The sequence below is a fragment of the Dendrobates tinctorius genome, unplaced genomic scaffold (assembly GCF_039654945.1).
Source record: "Dendrobates tinctorius isolate UK_male_01 unplaced genomic scaffold, ASM3965494v1 ptg000028l, whole genome shotgun sequence".
Taxonomy (NCBI): domain Eukaryota; kingdom Metazoa; phylum Chordata; class Amphibia; order Anura; family Dendrobatidae; genus Dendrobates; species Dendrobates tinctorius.
The window spans coordinates 96,306,969-96,328,328 of record NW_027361696.1 but is presented as its reverse complement, the minus strand read 5'-3'; the positions used below and the strand labels follow the sequence as shown (position 1 = coordinate 96,328,328).

Genomic DNA, 21,360 nt, shown 5'->3' with positions numbered 1-21,360 from the left:
ACCAACTGATAGGACATCATCTCTAATGAGATTAGTTTGGCAATGTGGGCGTTCAAACCCAGTGTACGCAGATGAGAGGATGAGTACTTTCTTGTCCTACTCATAGTCTCTGGTAGGGTGAGCTGGACTTGAGAGCTACATATGATCGAACTAGCAGTGGACATGGCGGACTGAGAGAGGGTTGATGATGGTGATGGAGTTGGTGTTCTTTCTGATGGCCTAGATTCAGTCTTTCGTTGCAATAACAGTGTGATTCCCTGACTGATTTGCCCTTGCGACGACAACTCAACATTTGCTGCTGGTGGTGTGCTAACCGGTGGGCTTACAGTGGGGCAAAAAATGTAGTGTTGCTGACTACCTTCTTTGGGAGCAGTTGCACATGTGGTACGTGAGTTTTGGTAGTCCGTCCACGCTTGCAAGTGCATTGTGGTTAAATGTTTTAGCATGCGACTGGTATTCAAATTTCTCAGATTTTTCCCTCGTCTAAAGGTCTTTGCGCACTTCTTACATATAACCTTGGCCTTATCATCAGGATTTTGTTCAAAAAAGTGCCACACTGCACTCTTCCTACTATGGAAGACATTTTGAGGCCTTGCACGCTGTGCTATTTTGACCGTCTGGCCAAGCTGTCCTGCAACTCTTTTGGTTTTTGTAACCTGTTTTTGGACTGCACCGGGCCTGCCACATAACAGCTGTTGTGATGTCAATGCCTGCTGCGGATGCTCCTCTTCCTCTTCTGAGCTATTGGCAGCGGCACCCTCTTCCCCCAATGGATGCCAATCTGGGTCAACAACTGGGTCATCCATCACCTCCTCTTCAATGTCATGTGCACCTTCCTGTGTGCCACCGTGTATGGTGGTATAGTATGCGGGAAGGGGCACCTGAGTTTCATCAGGGTCAGATTCTTCCTCAGTACACTGCGAGGACAATGTAGTGCTCTGAGTGAATGTACCAGCAGAATCATCTATCAGTGGCTGTTCATCAGTGCACTCCATGTCAGATTCATCTTGGCCTGGGTAATTCACCATTTCACTTGATAACCCAAGCATGGTATGTGAAAACAGCTCCATGGAGTAATCTGTAGTGTGGCCTGCCGCACCCTTCAATTTTGGTTGGGGTGAAGGACACAAGGAAAGGTGTGGTTCATGACCATGAGCCTCCAATAACGACTCAGTGCTTTTATTTTTTAAAACTTCAGAAGAGGAGGCGATGGAGCTGGAGGCTGAGTCAGCAATGTAAGCCAAAACTTGTTCTTGAAGCTCCGGCTTTAAAAGCGGTTTACCTACTCCCAGAAAAGGGAGCCTTCAAGGCCTTGTGGAGCCAGACGATGACGCAGGCTCAACACCTCCTGCATTAGGTGCTATTTTGCTTTTGCCACTACCAGCAGATCCACAACCAACAACATCATTACCAGCTGCCAACCCCCCCGCCCACTTCCACGGACTCTTCCACCACACTTTCTCATTTTTGGGGAAAATGTACCCAAAAAAACACCAACTATATGGTACTGTAAAACAAGGTACAAGGTGTATATAGGAGTGGGGAGAATTTGAATCTCTCTAGACTTCAGGACACAGTTTGATTCTGTCAGGCCCTGTTTATTTTACACCGCAATGTGACAGGCAGATTCTGGATGGTGTAAGAAAGGTGTATAGAGCACTGTGGAGAATTTGAATCTCCCTAGACTTCAGGACACAGTTGGATTCTGTAAGGCCCTGTTTATATTACACCGCAATGTGACAGGCAGAAATTGCCTAATGTATGTCAAACTACAAGGTGTATATAGAATTGGGCAGAATTGGAATCTCTTTAGAGTGTAGGTCTGTAAGAACGGACAAACTCCTCGGCTTTTCCTTACAGATTCACACACTTAGCTTCAATTTGGCCATGATAACAGCCATTACACGGTACTGAGAGAGGAGTGTGCATGTACACCGCTGTACGGTGTATGTAAAATTGTCAAGCTCCGTGTTTTTGTATACGGACTGACACACGCTGTCCCTCTCTAGTTTTGAATTTGATCAAACAGCAAATATACTAAACTGTTTGAAAAACGGACAAAACTATAAAGTGTAGGTCTGTAAGAATGGACAAACTCCTCGACTTTTCCTTACAGAGTCACACACGTAGATAGCTTCTATTTGGCCGTGATAACAGCCGTTACGTGGTACTGTGTGAGGAGCGTACACCACTGTACGGTGTGTGAAAAAATGAACGCTCACTACCTCACAAGGACAAAACAATACAATTTGGATTGCTTTTAAAAAAGCAGTTTGAACACCAGTGTGCACACAGCAATGCAGCTAGCCTTAAAAGGCAGGCTAATCACCACCAGCACTGCTGCACAAAAGCAAAAATCTTCACCTTTCACTGCACAGTAACTACAGTGAAAAGCGGTAGCAGCAGAAGCAGTTTTTTTTTCTTTTTGCCTTCCTAACGCTCTCCCTACAGAATCAGCAGCTGCAGCAGCTCTCCCTATTCTGAGATCAGCATGAGTAACATGGCAATCGGCGTCCCCGCCCTTTTATACCCCCTGTGACACCACACAAAGCAAGCCAATCACTTGCATGCCCTTCTCCAAGATGGTGGTGACTGCTGCCTATGTCATCACGTTGCCCACAGTGTCCGTTCTTCCAGATTGGCTGAAAAAGGGCACAAAAGCATCTTTTGAAACGCGACTTTGGCACGATGGTCGCCGACCTCGCGGCCAACCTCACGCTAAGGTCGGGTTTCGTTTCATGAAACCCGACTTTGGTGAAAGTCGGCGACTTTTCAATTTTTTCGACCCATTTCGCTCAACTCTAGTCACTTGTAATTGATGCATTATTACCAGTCTTGTGAGTGGTACTTGAGAAATCAGTCCACAACATGGTCAGGAAACCCCTGTCTCCAACGCCACTTCGACTGCGTGCACCACAAACACCTCTTCCATTTTGCTCACTACAGCTCGTGGGAGAACCAGCACCGCTGCTGTGTGCTGCGAATGCCTCAAACAAACGGTTTACCAGAGTTGCTTGTTTGTTAGCCAATATTATCTCTAGGTTCTCCTGTTGCATGATGCTCTGTAATTTGCCTTTATAGCGTGGATCAAGGATGCTGGCCAACCAGTAGTAGTCATCCTTCATCATTTTGGCAATGCGGGGGTCCCTTTTTAGCATCCGCAAGGCATAATCACACATGTGGACCAATGTTCCAGGTGTCAATAATGCACTGCCAGTGGTGGGTGGAGGAGCACTTTCTGGCAAATCCACATCCCTCCAGTCACGCACAAACCCTGTACCTGACCTTGGCACTCCAACATTTTCTCTTGCCCCCTGAGAGGCATCCTCCTCCCCAAAATAATCATCCCCCTCATCCTCCTCCTCCACCTTGTCCAGGACAGTTCCCTGAGCAGACAATGGCTGACTGTCATCAAGGCTTCCCTCCTCCTCTTCATCCTCCTCTGCTGCAGAAGCCTGATCCTTAATGTGCGTCAAAGTTTGCATGAGCAGACGCATAAGTGGGATGCTCATGCTTATGATGGCGTCGTCTGGGCTTACCAGCCGTGTGCATTCCTCAAACACTGAAGGACTTTACAGAGGTCTTTCAGCTTTGACCACTGCACACCCGACAACTCCATGTCTGCCCTCAAAGTGCCTGCCTGTGTATCCTCCCACAAATGCATTACAGCCTGCCTCTGTTCTCACAGCCTCTCAACCATGTGCATGGTGGAGTTCCACCTTGTTTCAACGTCTATGATTATACGGTGCTTGGGGAGGTGGAGCAATCGCTGCAGCTTCTGCACCTTGTCGAGCAGGGCTGTTAACTCCGGATAATTATTTAGGAAGCACTACACCACCAGGTTTCAAGGTGTGAGCCATGCAAGGTATGTGTGTGAGTTTTGCAAGGGCTATGGCTGCCACAAAATTCCTGCTGTTATCACTGACAACCTTGCCTGGCTCAAGATGTAGAATGCCCAGCCATTACTCAGTTTGTCGCTGTAAGTAGTCGGCCAGTAACTCCGCGGTGTGTCTGTTGTTGCCCAAAGACATCATCTTTAAAACAGCCTGCTGCCGCTCACCACTAGCTGTTCGATAGTGGGACACCTCGTGTGCAACACTGCCAGTTGCGGATGGAGTGCTCGTGCGACTGCGCTCTGAGGCTGAGATTTCACTTCTGGAGGAGGAGGGTCGAACGCCTACAGCCAACTGTTTCCTATACCATGGGATAAGCAGCACTGTTCCACCGCCGCTGTCCCCTGTGGAGCCAGCATCCACCACATTAACCCAGTGTGCAGTGATGGACACGTAACATCTGGCACATGCATCTGTTGTGAGGTGCACCTTTCCACTCAATGAATATTTGAGTGCATGGACAATGCGGTCTTTCACATGCAGGTGGAGGGTAGGGATGGTGTTATGAATGAGTCACCGAAGGAGGAAAAAACCAAAATACAAGCTATCGGATTGCAGACCCATGATCCTATCCACAACAACTAACAGTAGCCGTGGGGGGTTCCTACAATGCCCTAGACCCCTCGATCGCAGCCGGAGAACTAAATAGGCCTAAAGATAGAAAGGGGAAATCTAAACTGCCCCAGAGCAGACCCCAAAGCAATAGGCAGCCCCCAACATATAATGATGGTGAAGCAAGATGAAAACACTAACACAGATAGAAAGATAGGTTGAGCAAACGATGGGGCCCAAACTAACTCAAAAGGACAGGATAGAAAAGCTGCTGTCTGCAATCCGTAAAGAACCCTACCAAAAAATGTCCCAACCGTCTGATAGGAAAAACAGGCCCTGAAGTCGCTAGGACTTCAAAATGACTATATCAGCACTCAGGTAAATTCTGAAGACAGAGCAAAGAGACAAACTGATCAGAGACAAAAATAGAACTCAGCACACCCCCGACCGGGGATGGTGGAACTCCAAAAAACAAGGTAAACAAAACTAATTAGTTCAGTAGCAGAGCAAAAACTTATCTTTGGGAAGCAGGAATCAGACTGGTCTTCAAGAATCCAGCAGAGAAATCACCAGCGACTCAGAAGGGCATCGCCTGCCTTATATCCAGTCAGAATTTCCTGTTACCCAGTCATCATCTACCAGATCAGGTGTTTGGTAATCAGCCTCACTACCTTCCTTCACCAGAAGAGGGAGTTCATCAGACATCGACGGTGAAGGGGGAAATGAACTCACAACAGGATGGCTTTTCGAGAAAAGTGCCGACTGGGTAGGTCATAGCGTGGGACAGCGTAGGCCATGAGTTCTCGGAACGCTTCGCTTTCAAACAGAAGGGCATCATCTCTAATGAGATGAGTTTGGCAATGTAGCCATTCAAAGCCAGTGTACGCGGAAGAGATGATGAGTACTCTCTTGTCCTACTCAGTGTGTCTGGTAGGGTGAGCTGGACTTGAGAGCTGCATAGAGGGGAACTAGCGGTGGACATTAAGGACTGAGAGAGGGTTGGTGATGGTGATGGTGGTGTTGGTGATGGCTTAGATTCAGTCTTTTTTTGCAAAAATATTGTGATTCCCTGACTGCTTTGCCATTGCGACGACACCTCAACATTTCTTGCTGGTGGTGTTCTTATCGGTGGCCTTTCAGTGGGAGAAGCAATGGAGCATTGCTGGCTACCTTCAGTCGGAGCAGGTGCACATGTGTTACCTGAGGTTTTGTAGTCCATCCATGCTTGCAAGTGCAAGGTGGCTAAAAGTCTAAGCATGCAACTGGTGTTTAAATTTCGGAGATTTTTACCTCGGCTGAAGGTCCTTCTGCACTTCTTACAGATAACCTTTGCCTCATCAATAGGATAGGATTTTGGTCAAAAAAGTGCCACACTGCACTCTTCCTACTATGGTATAAATTTTCAGGGCTTGCTCAGTGTGCAAATTTGACCCTCTGGCTCAGCTGTCCTGCAACTCTTTTTGTTTTTTAACAAGTTTTGGTACAGATATGGGCCTGCCAGATAACTGCTGCTGCGATGTCGATGCCTGCTGCGGATCCTTCTACTCTTCTCTTCTACTCTACTCTATTCTTCTATAATAATAAATATAATAAATTTTATTTCTATAGTGCCGACATATTCCGCAGCACTTTACATTTTGGAGGGGATTTGTACAGACAATAGACATTACAGCATAACAATAATCACATAGATTATAACAAATACCAAGAGGAATGAGGGCCCTGCTCGCAAGCTTACAATCTATGAGGAATAAAAAAGGGAGACACGAAAGGTGGGTGGTAACAGTTGCCCTGATTGTATGGACCAGCCATAATGTTAAGTGTGTATCAGTACAGACACAGAGGGCTAATGGATGCATAAAGCATGTGGGAACATGATGTGGGGAACCTGGATATGGTAAAACTTTTGGCTGTGCCACACAGGGATAGATTAGGTTAATATGTTGAGGCGATAGGCCAGTCTGAATAAATACGTTTTCAGGGCACGCTTAAAATAGTGGGGATTGGGGATTAATCGTATTGACCTGGGAAGTGCATTCCAAAGAATTGGCGCAGCACGTGTAAAGTCTTGGAGACGGGAGTGGAAGGTTCTGATTATTGAGGATGCTAACCTCAGGTCATCAGCAGAACGGAGGGAGCGGGTAGGGTGGTATACTGAAGCAAGGGAGGAGATGTAGGGTGGTGCTGAGCCATGGAGGGCTTTGTGGGTGAGGATAATAAGTTTATACTGAATTCTGGAGTGGATGGGTAGCCAGTGTAATGACTGGCACAAGGTAGAGGCATCGGTGTAACGATTGGTGAGGTATATGATCCTGGCTGCAGCATTCAAGACAGATTGGTGATGGGAGAGTTTAGTAAGAGTGAGACTGATTAGTAGAGAGTTACAATAGTCGAGACGAGAATGAATAAGAGAAACAGTAAGAGTTTTTGCAGAGTCAACAGTAAGAAAAGGTCGAATTCTAGAAATGTTTTTGAGGTGCAGATGACAAGAGCGAGCCAGTGATCGAATGTGGGGGGCAAAGGAAAGCTCGGAATCAAGTATGACCCCAAGACAGCGGGCATGTTGCTGGGGAGTAATAGTGAAATGGCAATGTCGGGTATAGGTACATTAGTAGAGGGAGGAAACACAAGGAGTTCAGTCTTTGACAGGTACAGTTTCAGATATAGTGAGGACATGATGTTAGACACAGCGTTTAGACAATCGACGATATTTTCTAGAAAGGCTGGCATGATGTCAGGAGAAGAAGCGTATAATTGGGTGTCGTCAGCATAGAGATGGTACTGGAAACCAAATCTACTGATTGTTTGACCAATAGGGGCAGTGTACAAGGAGAAGAGGAGGGGGCCTAGAACCGATCCTTGGGGGACCCCAACAGTAAGGGGAAGGTGAGAGGAGGAGGAATTGGCAAAAGATACAGTAAAGGAGCGGTCAGTGAGATAGGAGGAGAACCAGGAGAGAACGGAGTCCTTGAGGCCAATGGAATGGAGCATAGTGAGGAGGAGCTGATGATCCACAGTGTCGAATGCTGCAGAGAGATCCAAGAGAATTAGCATGGAGTAATGACCATTAGATTTAGCTGTTAGTAGATCATTAGAGACTTTAGTGAGGGCAGTTTCAGTAGAGTGTAAGGAGCGGAAGGCGGATTGGAGAGAGTCAAGAAGAGAGCTATCAGAGAGATAGCGGATAAGACGGGAGTGAACCAGGCGATCCAGGAGTTTAGAGATGAAGGGAAGATTAGAGACAGGTCTATAGTTAGCGGCACAGTTTTGGTCGAGGGATGGTTTTTTAAGTAGTGGATGTATGATGGCATGCTTAAATGAGGAGGGAAAGATACCAGAAGAGAGGTTAAATATTTTATTTAGGTGAGTGGTGACAGCAGGGGAAAGGGACTGGAGGAGATGTGACGGAAATGGGTCACTGATGCAAGTGGTTGGGCGAGAAGATGCAAGGAGCCTGCTTACTTCTTCTTCTGTGACTGGTTCAAAATCAGAGAGTGAGCTAGATGCAGTGGGGGAGGGAGGACAGTGCATGGTATGAGGTGATTGGGAGATAATTTCCTGTCGGATCTGGTCAATTTTTTCTTTCAAGTAATTGGCCAGATCGTCAGCTCGGAGCTCCGTGGTTGGGGCCTGTACTCTTGGGTTGAGTAGAGAATGAAAAGTGTCAAAGGGACGTTTCGGGTTATTGGATAGTGAGGTGATGAGGGTGTTGAAATAGGTTTGTTTGGAGAGGTGAAGGGCAGTGTTGTATGTTCAAAGCATAAACTTATAATGGATGAAATCTTCGTGTAGATTGGATTTTCTCCACAGACGTTCGGCGCACCTGGTGCACCACTGCAGGAAACTTGTTTGTAGGGTGTGCCAGGGTTGTCGCCGTCTGTGTTGTGGTGTTCTATTTATAGCGGGTGCAAATTCATCCAGGGCACTTTGAAGTATTTCATTGTAATGCTTCAGTGCAGAATCAGGACATGAGAGGGAGGAGATAGGGGCCAATGAAGACTGCAAGTTCCTCGTAAGTTTCTGGGTGTCAATGGCCTGTATGTTTCTATAAGTATGGACAGTGGGGGTGACCTGAGCAGCCTGGCAGTTCTTGATAGAGAATGAAAGAAGATTGTGGTCAGAGAGCGGGAGAGGGGAGTTTGCGAAATCATCCACTGCACAAATCCGAGAGAAGACCAAGTCGAGGGAGTTTACGTCTTCATGCGTTGGAGAATTAGTAAGCTGCAAAAGGCCAAACGAGGAGGTTAGAGATAAAAGGTGAGTAGCAGATGGGGAGAGGGGAAGAGCAATGGGGATGTTGAAATCTCCCATGATGAGGGTAGGGATGTCACAGGAGAGAAAATGTGGAAGCCAAGTGGCAAAATGATCCAGGAACTGATGGGAGGGGCCGGGAGGATGATACACCACCGCCACTCGCATGGAGAAGGGGGTGTAGAGTCTGACGGCATGGACCTTAAAAGAAGGGAAGACTAGTGAGGGTAGTTCAGGGATAACCTGAAAGGTACATTTTGGTGAAAGAAGCAGACCAACGCCTCCACCTGCTATAATGTCTGATCTTGGGGTATGAGAGAAGTGTAATCCCCCATATGAAAGAGCAGCAGCAGCGGTAGTGTCTGACTGCTGGATCCAGGTTTCAGTAAGAGCCAGGAGGTTAAGAGAATTAGAAAGGAAAAAGTCATGAATGAAAAAGAGTTTGTTACACACTGAGCGAGAATTCCAAAGTGCACAATTAAGAGAGACAGATGGCATGCAGGAAATATTAATAAGATTAGAGGGGTGTGACATCGGCGGTTATGCCCGCCGATGCCCCTTCTGCTGCAGCGCGCGCTGCAGCGTTTTCTCACCTGCGCGCTCCCGCCCGGTCACGCGCCCGCCGTCCACTCGTCCTCACGGCGGCTCCTGGCTCCCGCCCCCTGGTTCGCGCTCGCCGCCTCCCGCGCTCTCTCTCCTGCGGTGGGCGGCGCTGAGGGGCGGGCTTGGGTGACGCACTTCCGGGGGTTGCTGTACTTCAGGCGTCCTCGCTGTTAGGAGGACGCCTGATGATTGTGTAGTTTTTCTGCACCCTCTGGCCTCTACAGTTCTCCTGTAGCTCAACCGCTTTCCGCCTGACTCGCCCTGTCGCCCCCTGTCTCGTGTCTCCCTTCCCTTCCAGTCTTCCTGGGCGCTGCCTTCCATCCCCGGTGCCGTCCTCTGTCTCCAGTCCGCCTTGGTCTTTCCACTTACCTGTCTCCCGTATTGTTTCTTTCCTGCGCCACTGGTCCCTGCTCGTTTTTCGCACCGTTGCCTCCCCTGTCCTTTTGTCCGTGGAGCCGTCCCTCTTGGTTCCGGCTGTCGCGCCTCCGTCCTCTGTGGTCCTGCCCCAAACGATCCCTGTATAGGGGTTGGTCTTCACCTGGCGTGCTCGGCCCAGGGGCTCCGGATCCGCGATCCAGAGGGTCCACTCTCTAACGTAGTTTTCCCCTAAGTATTACAGTATCATCAGGCCATGGACCCCGCCGGTGCCGCGGCTGCCACTCAAAAGGAACTGCTTTTCCTTAGAGAAAATCAGACCCGTATCATGTCGTTCATGAAGTCCATGGACACCCGGCTCTCCGCTCTTCAAACCGCAGACCCAGCACACGCACCTCTCTTAGTCAGTCTCCAGCAGGAGCTCGCACAACAGCGCGATGCTCAGTCTCACATTTTGGGGTATATGGCGTCCGTGGATGATCGGCTGCTTTCTTTGCAGTCCTCTGCGGCCCCTTCCACCCAAGCCCGGGACACCGTCTCTTTTCCTCCCCCCCGTCTCGGTAAACCGCCCAGGTACTGTGGGGACCCAAAATTGTGTAGGGGATTTTTAAATCAGTGCAGACTGCACTTTGATCTGTCGCCCCAACAGTATCCTACGGACCGTGCTAAAGTGGCCTTTATAATCTCCCATCTAGAGGGGGAGGCGTTGGCTTGGGTGAATCCGTTATGGGAGAGGGATGACCCGGTGGTGACCAACATCCAGTGTTTTTTGGAGACATTCCGTAAGGTTTTTGATGAACCTGGACGCCTTGCTTCCTCTACAGAGGCCCTTTTTAACCTCAGTCAGGGGTCCCTTACGGTAGGGCAATACGCCATCCGTTTTCGGACCTTGTCCTCGGAGCTGGGGTGGAATAACGAAGCCCTGGTTGGTGCGTTTTGGAGAGGCCTTTCTGGTAAAATCAAAGACGAGTTGGCCGGGCGTGACCTTCCCACCACCCTGGAAGATCTCATCTCCCTGGCTACTCGCATTGACCTGCGTTTTCAGGAACGCGCCAGAGAGTCAGCCAGGGAGAGGAGGCCCTTTAGGTTATACCAAGCTCCCATTCCGCGCACCGTTGCTCTCCCTAGTAACACCACCCCTGAGCCTATGCAAGTAGATCGCATCAAGCTGTCTGAACAACGGCGTAAGGAGAGGATGACCAAGGGACTCTGTCTCTATTGTGGAGGGGCCAATCACTTCATACGCACTTGTCCTGAGAGACCGGGAAACGCATCCGCCTAGGCCAGGTAGGAGAGGGCCCCCTAGGTGATCCGACCCCCTCTCTTCCACTTACTGTTTCAGCTCTACTTATTTCAGGTCGGGGGGCGTAGCTCTGTGGAGGCGTATGTGGACTCGGGCGCGGCAGGCAACTTCATCCACCAGGAGGAGGTTGACAAACTCCAGATTCCCGTGGTCGTCCTAAGTAACCCTCGAGCAATCACCTCCGTTGATGGCAAACCTCTTCCTGGGCTCATCACCACGGTAACCACTGAAGTAAACCTGCAAATTGGCGCACTTCATTCTGAGAAGATTGCCTTTTATGTCCTGCCTCAGTTATCCCACGCCATTCTCTTGGGGCTACCTTGGCTTAGGCGGCATGAGCCAGTTATCGACTGGCGCTCCGGAGAGATCCTGCGCTGGGGGCACGCCTGCCATGTAAGCTGTTTACGTACCCTGGTCCGTTCCCATCCTCAGCTCAAGCCTACAGACCTCCCTGGTCTTCCTGTGCCATACCACGCCTATGCTGATGTTTTCTGCAAGAAAGAGGCGGATTCCCTGCCTCCGCACCGGCCTTATGACTGCCCCATCGACCTGATTCCTGGAGCGGTTCCTCCCAGAGGTAGAACCTACCCTCTCTCTCCAGCCGAGACCGCTGCCATGACGGAATATATCCACGAAAATCTGTCCAAGGGGTTTATCCGAAAGTCCTCCTCTCCCGCAGGCGCGGGTTTTTTTTTCGTCCGGAAGAAAGATGGATCACTGCGGCCTTGCATTGATTACCGGGGTCTGAACAAAATCACCATCAAAAATCGTTACCCCCTTCCGTTGATTCCGGAGCTTTTTGACCGGCTGAGAGGAGCCCGGATCTTCACGAAGTTAGACCTGCGGGGAGCCTACAATTTGGTCCGAATCCGTGCTGGGGACGAGTGGAAGACGGCCTTCAATACCCGTGACGGGCATTATGAATACCTAGTCATGCCATTCGGCCTTTGCAATGCCCCCGCTGTGTTCCAAGAATTTATCAATGAGGTATTCCGGGATCTACTTTATTCTTGTGTTGTCATCTACCTGGACGACATTCTCGTTTTCTCCCCCGATCTGCCCTCTCATCGCAAAAGTGTACTCTTGGTCTTGCACCGCCTTCGAGAGAACCAACTCTACGCCAAGATCGAGAAATGCCTTTTTGAGCAGTCGTCACTACCCTTCTTGGGATATGTCGTCACCGACTCCGGTCTAAGGATGGATCCCGAAAAACTCGGTGCGGTACTCAAGTGGCCCCGTCCAGTGGGGATTAAGGCCATCCAGCGGTTTCTTGGGTTCGCAAATTATTACCGTCAGTTTGTGCCTCACTTTTCTACGGTTACCAAACCCATCACGGACCTGACCGTAAGGGAACGAAGCCCAACAGCTGGTCCCCTGAAGCGGAAAACGCTTTCCAAACTCTGAAACGTTCTTTTGCGTCAGCACCCATTTTGCATCGGCCTGTGACCAGCAGACCCTTTGTCCTGGAAGTGGATGCCTCCTCCACTGGAGCGGGGGCGGTCCTGTCCCAGCAGGCTTCGTCCGGACGGCTGGTTCCTTGCGGCTTCTTTTCTAAAGTCTTTTCACCGGCGGAGTGCAACTACTCCATTGGAGACCGAGAATTACTGGCCATTAAGATGGCCTTGGCTGAATGGCGGTATTTACTTGAAGGGGCTGTACATCCCTTTACCATCCTCACGGACCACAAGAACCTGGCCTATCTGCAGTCTGCCCAAAGGCTCAATGCCCGGCAAGCCAGGTGGGCCCTGTATTTCTCCCGCTTTGACTTCCAACTTCACTTCCGACCGGGTAATAGGAACATCAAGGCCGATGCCCTTTCCAGGTCGTTGCAGTCTTCAGAGAGGGATGAAGTCCCATCCTATATCATCGAGCCTACTAGGATGATCACCGTGGCTCCTGTGAATTTTGCTATCCCTCCGCCCGGTAAGACCTTCGTCCCTCCAAGCAGACGTATAGAGGTGTTGGGCTGGGGACATTCCTCCAAAATTGCTGGACACGTTGGGACAAAGAAGACTCTCTTACTACTTTCCCGGTATTACTGGTGGCCCACGCTTCGCCAGGATGTGATGGACTACGTGGCCTCTTGCACAATCTGTGCCCAGAATAAGGTGGCTAGGACTTTGCCCGCCGGTCTTCTTCACCCGTTGCCAGTTCCTGAGGCCCCCTGGCAGCAGATCGCCATGGACTTTGTGACTGACTTACCCCGCTCAGCCGGATGTACCACCATCTTAGTCGTGGCAGATCGTTTTTCCAAAATGGCCCATTTCATTCCCTTACCGGGACTACCGTCCGCCCCGAAGTTAGCTGAGATCTTCATCCACCAGGTCTTCAGGCTGCATGGTCTTCCTCAGCGGATTCTGTCGGATCGGGGGGTCCAGTTCACCTCCCGCTTCTGGAGGGCACTCTGCCGGCTTATGGGTACATCTCTCGACTTCTCCTCCGCATATCATCCTCAGACCAACGGGCAAGTGGAGCGAATTAATCAGGGGTTAACCACCTTCCTACGTCACTTCACCAACGCTCATCAGGACGACTGGGTTGCGCTCTTACCTTGGGCTGAATTCTCGCACAATAATCATCCCAGTGAATCTACCACCAGGTCACCTTTTTTTGTGGTAACCGGTCAAAACCCAGGTATTCCGTTGCCTTTCTCCACCTCTACAGGGGTACCCGCAGCCGATTCTCTTGCTAAAGAATTCTCGCAGATTTGGAGAGAGACCAGGGATGCGCTCAAAAGTGCCAACGACCGAATCAAGAAACATGCAGACAAGAGACGGAAGGATGTGCCCCCGTACCATCCAGGTGACAAGGTCTGGCTTTCAACTCGACATATCCGTCTGAGAGTTCCCTCTTATAAGCTGAGTCCTCGGTACATTGGACCGTTTGAAGTGATTGGACGTATTAATGCCGTGGCTTACAAACTGAGGTTGCCTGCTTCGCTCCGGGTGCCCAACGCTTTCCATGTCTCGCTCTTGAAACCCGTAGTCCTGAATCGGTTCCAACCAGTTTCCATCGTCCCTCCCTCACCTGCTATCTCGGACAACGTCTTCGAGGTCAAGGACATCTTGGCTATGAAAAAAGCCCGGGGTAAGACCCTTTTTCTTATCGATTGGGTGGGTTTTGGCCCCGAGGAGAGGTCCTGGGAGCCTCGGGAAAATATCAACGCCCCTCGCATTCTGAAAAAGTTTTTGGCCAATCTCAGTAAGGGAGGGCGTAAGGGGAGGGGTACTGTGACATCGGCGGTTATGCCCGCCGATGCCCCTTCTGCTGCAGCGCGCGCTGCAGCGTTTTCTCACCTGCGCGCTCCCGCCCTGTCACGCGCCCGCCGTCCACTCGTCCTCACGGCGGCTCCTGGCTCCCACCCCCTGGTTCGCGCTCGCCGCCTCCCGCGCTCTCTCTCCTGCGGTGGGCGGCGCTGAGGGGCGGGCTTGGGTGACGCACTTCCGGGGGTTGCTGTACTTCAGGCATCTTCGCTGTTAGGAGGACGCCTGATGATTGTGTAGTTTTTCTGCACCCTCTGGCCTCTACAGTTCTCCTGTAGCTCAACCGCTTTCCGCATGACTCGCCCTGTCGCCCCCTGTCTCGTGTCTCCCTTCCCTTCCAGTCTTCCTGGGCGCTGCCTTCCATCCCCGGTGCCGTCCTCTGTCTCCAGTCCGCCTTGGTCTTTCCACTTACCTGTCTCCCGTATTGTTTCTTTCCTGCGCCACTGGTCCCTGCTCGTTTTTCGCACCGTTGCCTCCCCTGTCCTTTTGTCCGTGGAGCCGTCCCTCTTGGTTCCGGCTGTCGCGCCTCCATCCTCTGTGGTCCTGCCCCAAACGATCCCTGTATAGGGGTCGGTCTTCACCTGGCGTGCTCGGCCCAGGGGCTCCGGATCCGCGATCCAGAGGGTCCACTCTCTAACGTAGTTTTCCCCTAAGTATTACAAGGGGTTTCTGAGTGTAGCAGTTGGGGGTTTGACTTTCTTTAACATGGGGGACCAGGGTTGGGAGCAATGTCTCCTGTGACTAGGAGAAGGAGGATAGAAAGAGTGAGAAGATAGTTAAGTGATTTGTGAGAGCGTCTCTTATGTTGAATGGGGGGACTCACTGGATCTGTGCAATTTAACAATGTGAAAACAGCGTGAGTGCTATACATAGGAGAGGAAAGAAGCCAGGGGCCGATATGGATGGATTGTTGAGAGTTAATGCCAGGGCGGTGGATGTGCGTGAATGCAGCGGCCAGGATATAAATTACACAAATGCATATGGTATATATTTGCTGTAATCCAAATGTACAGGGAGTAGATGTATATAAATGTCTTACCTGTCTCCTTCCCTGTCTAACTGCTATGTTATAACTGTCAGTACTTTGATAAACTGTACTTCGATAAAGTGTGCATAAATGCCCCCTGCATAAATGCTTTCCCCAAACTATGTCTGAATATATAGGAGGCTAAGGATTGTTTTTTTTTCTCTCTCTTCTCGTTAATCAATCAAACTAAATTGAGACAGCAGGGCCCAATAAAATGTTGTGGTCAGATAAACAGATGTCCAGCACTACATGGATCATAAAGCACTTTGAAAAGTTTCTTGACCTCACAACATAAGGGGACAAGCAGAGTAAGTTGAAATAACTATATACCAGATATAAGCTTGCATAGTTGAAAACACATATAGAGCATTCAGGATTAACTGCTTGCTGACATTGAATGGAGGAGTTGATTCAGAGCAGAGATTGAAAGAGGTGGTTACCTGTATGAAGAGAATAGAGATGCGTGTCACATTTCATCCATGTTATAACTGCCAGTACTTTGATAAACTGTACTTGATAAATGCCCCCTAGTCTTCTGAGCTATTGTCAGCGTCAACCTCTTCCCCCAATGGATGCCAATCTGGGTCAACAACTGGGTCATCCATCACTGCCTCTTCAATTTCATCAGCACCTTCCTCTGTGTCACCGTGTAAGGTGGTATAGTATGCAGGAAGGGGCACCTGTGTTTCATCAGGGTATGATTCAGGCTCACTAGACTGCGAGGCAAATGTATTGCTCTTGGTCAATGTAACAGCAGAATCATCTAGCAGTGGCTGTGCATCAGTGCACTCCATGTCAGATTCATCTTGGACTGGGGAATTCAGGATTTGACTTGATAACCCTGGCATTGTATGTGAAAAGAGCTCCATGGAGTAATCTGAAGTGTGTGCTGTGGCATCCTTCACTTTTGGTGTGGGTGAAGGACACAAGGAAAGGTGTTGTTCCTGACCAGTAGCCTGCACTGATGACTCTGTGCTTGCAGTTTTTTTAACTTCAGAAGAGGAGGCAATAGAGCTGGAGGCTGTTTTGGCAATGTAAGCCAAAACCTGTTCCTGATGCTCTGGCTTTAAAAGCGGTTTACCTACTCCCAGAAAAGGGAACCTTAAAGGTCTTCTTGTGCCAGACAATGAAGCTGGCTCAACACCTCCTGCCTTAGCTGCTATTGTGCTTTTGCCAGAACCAGCAGATGCACCACCAACACAATCAGTACCAGCTGTGCCCCCCGCCCACGTACGCGGCCTCTTCCACCAGACTTCCTCATGTTTGGGAAAATGTACCAAAAATAAAAGCAGAGATATGGTGCTGTATGAGGAGTGTACAGCTGTGTAAGGTGTATGGAAAAATTTAAATCTCCGTATATATTTCGTTAGTCACAGATGCTCTCCTAGTATGTATTTGACCGTAATCCAACCAGCAGATATATGTTACTGTATCAAAAGTGTACAGCTGTATTCATTTTTGGTGAAACTGTCAATCTCCGTATTTCTGTTTCCGGAGTCACACACAGACGCTCTGCCAGTATGTATTTGACCGTTATACAAACAGCAGATATACGGTACTGTATGAGAAGCGGACAGCTCTATATGGTGTATTGAAAAATGGAAATGTCCGTATATGTATTTCTGGAGTCTCACACACACACACGCTGTGTATGTATAGATGTGACCGTAATGCGAACATCAGATATATGATACTGTTTGAGGATCGGACAGCTCAATATGGTGTATGGAGAAATGGAAATGTCCGTATATGTATTAACGGAGTCTCACACACACGTTGACTCTGTATAGATGTGACCGTAAAGCAAACAGGAGATATAAGATACTGTTAGAGAAGCAGACAGATCTATACGGTGTATGGAAAAATGGAAATGTCCATCTATGTATTTACGGACTCACACACACACACGCACTGTCTCTGTATAGATTGGACCGTTATCAAACAGCAGATATAGGATACTGTTTGACAAGCGGACAGTTCTATATGGTGTATGTATGGAAAAATGAAAATCTCTGTCTATCTTTTTACGGAGTCACACACAGATAGCATGTATTTGTCCATGATACCAGCCAGTACACAGAAGTGTGTGAGGAGCGTACCGCTCTATATGGTGTATGTATGGAAAATTTTAAATCTCCGTCTATTTTTTTACGGAGTCACATACACACGCTGTCTCTGTATAGATTTGACCATAAGCAAACAGCAGATATAGGATACTAACAAGGAGAAACATAGAGTATATATAGCCAAAATTATATCCAAAGATTGCAAAATTTATTGATTTATAAACAAGTTGTACAAAAAGTGTATAAAAATACATATCATATATAAGCTACATGGGTTTTATTTAAATCATGTGACTAAATCCATAGGTCAAAAATATGACCAGAAGATACAGGACAGGATAAAATTATGACACATGCACCAAAATGACATTACTTCATACAGATCTCATTTCCTTCTAAAAATAGAAAACATGTGCCAAAAAGTATAGTGATATCAAGTGAATTAACCATTTGAGTACTGAGACTACTTCATATCCATTAAACACTATACCGCTACATGTACACAATATGATGGAATGATAGTGAACAATTTTGTAAAAGGTAATTACCCATAGGTGTTCAGAAATCCCGTCCTGACCCCGGTCACATACCCCGATGCGCGTTTCACGTACACAGGATGTCGCTTCCTCAGGGAGCGTGGACTAATCCCGGTCTCAGTCTGGTTTATATAGTGCTCCGTTCCGATCATGTGACCGCTACGTTAAGTTTATAGTGTGCAAGCGTAAGACGCGGAAATGCTTATCCACCATTGCTTCCAAGCCTCAGTCTCAGCATGCAATGCCCGGTCATGTGATAGGGCTGGTACCAAGCACACAACCATGCCACACGGGTGCAGCCTCATACCGAGAATGAAAGCAAAGGGGCTGCATATCCATGACAGTGTATTAACATGACCGACAAAGTGCCGAAATACATCATAAAACCGTAATATTTAAAATGCATATATAAATAAATCCTCCAGTGGATGTGATACATAACAAAAATTACATAAATAAGTGTAATACATATTTTACCATAAGGATAGAGAATGTATATAATGAACATTTCAAAAATATTCTGTCCAACAGTTTAAAAATATATATATGCATAGGACAGTAAGATCAACCAGTTATAGCAAAAATACAAAAAATAATATCAAATTGCCATTAGAAAAGTCTCACAATGAGAAAAAATCTTGCGACAGTTCATTCTCCAAGTCGAGCAATTTATACAGCCATATATTATTTCCTTCTTTCTTCTAGTGCCCATAAATCTTTTCAACCGCGCTGAATCTCCTCAGCCATGGCCAAAACTGATGATATACATATCCATCGCACACTAATGAAAAAATAATAAAAATAAAAATAACTAAGGCGAAGATTGAAATACTAATGGTATTAAATAGAGAAAAGATCCTGATTCCTACAAGCAATAAAGATTTATAAAAAGGAGGCAAACCCCTGAGTTTCTTTAAGCCCCATAGGGGTCATTGTGTCCAGTGTGGTAATCCATTTACATTCTCTTTGCGCAAGGAGGCGTTGTATATCACCCCCTCTAATGCCACACTGGACACGATCAATCCCCCTAACCAAGAGAAACTTAGGATTACATTTGTGAAACTGCAAAAAATGACAAGGTAAAGTTTTCAATTGGGTTACATCAATAGCATTGATATAGGATACTGTTTGACAATGGATAGGACTGCTCCGAGAAGGGTATACCGTGACATGGTGGAGTGACTTCGTATACACTTTTTGCAAAAAACATATCAACTAAATACCCTGTTTTTGTTATCATCTTTTACCAGCACTTGCAGCTTATTGTTACATATAGTTTACAGTAGAGAATTCATGCACATTTGTCATACTGTGTGTTTTTTCTGTGTCTCAGTCTTTGGGTGGTATGAACATTGTCTTATTGACCTGTTCATTCTTGTGCATGTCCCATGTGTTTTTAATGAATGGTTGGATAGTTGGGACACAGGGGGAAGCAAGGGTAATTTGGGGGCCACCTCTGTGGACTGTACTGGGTGTGATGTTGAGGTGGAGGAAGAGGACGAGAGGCCACTTCAAGCTGCACTTGCCATCCACTCGAGTTCATGCTCTTTCTGGGCATCATCGACAAGGTGTACCGCTGTGCGGCTGCCAAAGAAAGGTAGTGGTGTAGTCAGCCCAGTAACATAAGTTGTCAGTTGTCTTTCCATAGGATGTGACGTTGCTTCACTAGTGTTTTCACAATCATTACCACCTACCTCACGTACACCTTGAACACCAAACCTAACTCCCCTTCCACCATGGCCTTGCTTTTTCCCAGTCATTATGGTCAGGTAGTATGGTAGGAGCACAGTATTAGCAACAAAAGGATAGATTTTAAATTCTGCAGCACCTCTGGAAACAGCTGAATATCAGCGACAGTAAATTCCAAGTTGAAATATGGCATGCTGTATCGTGTTAGTCACAAAAAAAAGAATTGTTGGAGTGTGGATGAGGCCTGTATGACAAAGAGGTTCTGTTACAAATTATTTCAAAGTCAGGTCTTCTACTGTATGACACTAGGAACAAAATATTTTTTGTGGCCTATGGATTAGGCCTATATAACACACTTGTCATGATCCAGGTTTTGAGACCTGTCTTTCCATGTTCCAGGTGTGGTCATTTCAGGGGTTAACTTTTCTCAGCCTCAGTCTGGTTTCAGGTTTGCTATTTAGCTCTGCTGTATCCTGCAGGCGGTGTCAGCTATACTTCTGCCTCTGATATATCCTGATTTGTCCTGCTGTGATCCCTGACTTGCCTCATGTCTGTTTATTCCCACTCTCTGTCCTGACTCAGTGTTTCCCTGTAAGTTTGTTGACTCCCTGGTTTTGACTTGGCTTGCATTCAGACCTGCTTCTGTCTTTTGTTTTTGTCTTTTCCGCTTCTGACCGTTGCTGATCCCCTGGCTTGCTTCTGACCACGTGTACTGCTGTGACCTCTGACTCGGCTCATCTGACCACTCTTTTGCCAGCTGGTGGCACTTGTACTGCTGCTCAGTGTTGCTACACTGTATGTGCAACCTCTCTTCCCTCTCCAGTACCCCCTGGTGGAGGTATACTGCACTGCAGTAGCATGGCAACACTAAATGCTACAAATTATTTTTAAGTCAAGTCCTTTACTGAGTGGGAGAAGAGTGTTGCATTGACAATTCAACACAATAGGCAGCACTTTGAATACATTTTATAAGTGATCATAAACTTGTAAATAACTCATGAAAGAATAAAGTTACGTTAAAACCAAGCACACCATTGTTTTTCTTGTGACATTCTCAATAAGTTTGATGTGTCACATGACCCTGGTCCCAATGAAAAAAAATAACGTTGGATCCAAAATGGCCACAATCAAAATGACCACCACGGTCATCATCCATCTTTAAAAGTTTCCCCCCTCCCATATACTAATGTGCCACAAACAGGAAGTTGATATCACTAACCATTCCCATTTTATTTAGGTGTATCCATATAAATGGCCCACCCTTTATTTTAGATCCTTCTATCTTCTTTGTATCTATATCTTTACATATGATTGCTTCATTTTTGTCAACTAGCTAAGTTTACATAGTGTATTATAGTATGTAAAAGATGATTACAAAAATGCATTGCTTACGACTTTTATATGAATCCGCGAAGAGAAAATAATCTCACACTCGCATTGCATTCGCCTGACAAAAGATGAGCCATATGGATTTCACTGGTCCAGCTTTTCAGGATGAGAATGAGACCAATTTTTTAGACGCTAGTGTGAGCGAACTGTAAAAGTCAGGATCATTGAGTAAGGTTTTCAATTTGTCTCAGCTCCAATAATTCTGTTCCTAATAAAGCTTTTGATGTCAATAAACGTTGTACATCCTCAATGAAAAAAATGTGAGATCACAAATGGTTTACAAGTAAGAAAATGCATTTCTGAGTTCAAATTGGCTTCTTCCATGTATCTTATTTGTAGTTGTGTATTGTTTTATTGTAATTTTTTGTGTCATTTAATACATTTTTTGCATGTGTCATATAAGATGTATTCAG

At 47.4% G+C, this 21,360-nt stretch overlaps 1 protein-coding gene across 3 annotated transcripts in view; it reads left to right on the top strand.

Annotated features, from left to right (window-relative positions):
- Positions 1–21,360, top strand: part of LOC141085647 (sulfotransferase 2B1-like) — a 276,977-nt gene that overhangs the window by 173,036 nt on the left and 82,581 nt on the right. The gene's annotated exons all lie outside the window — the stretch shown is intronic.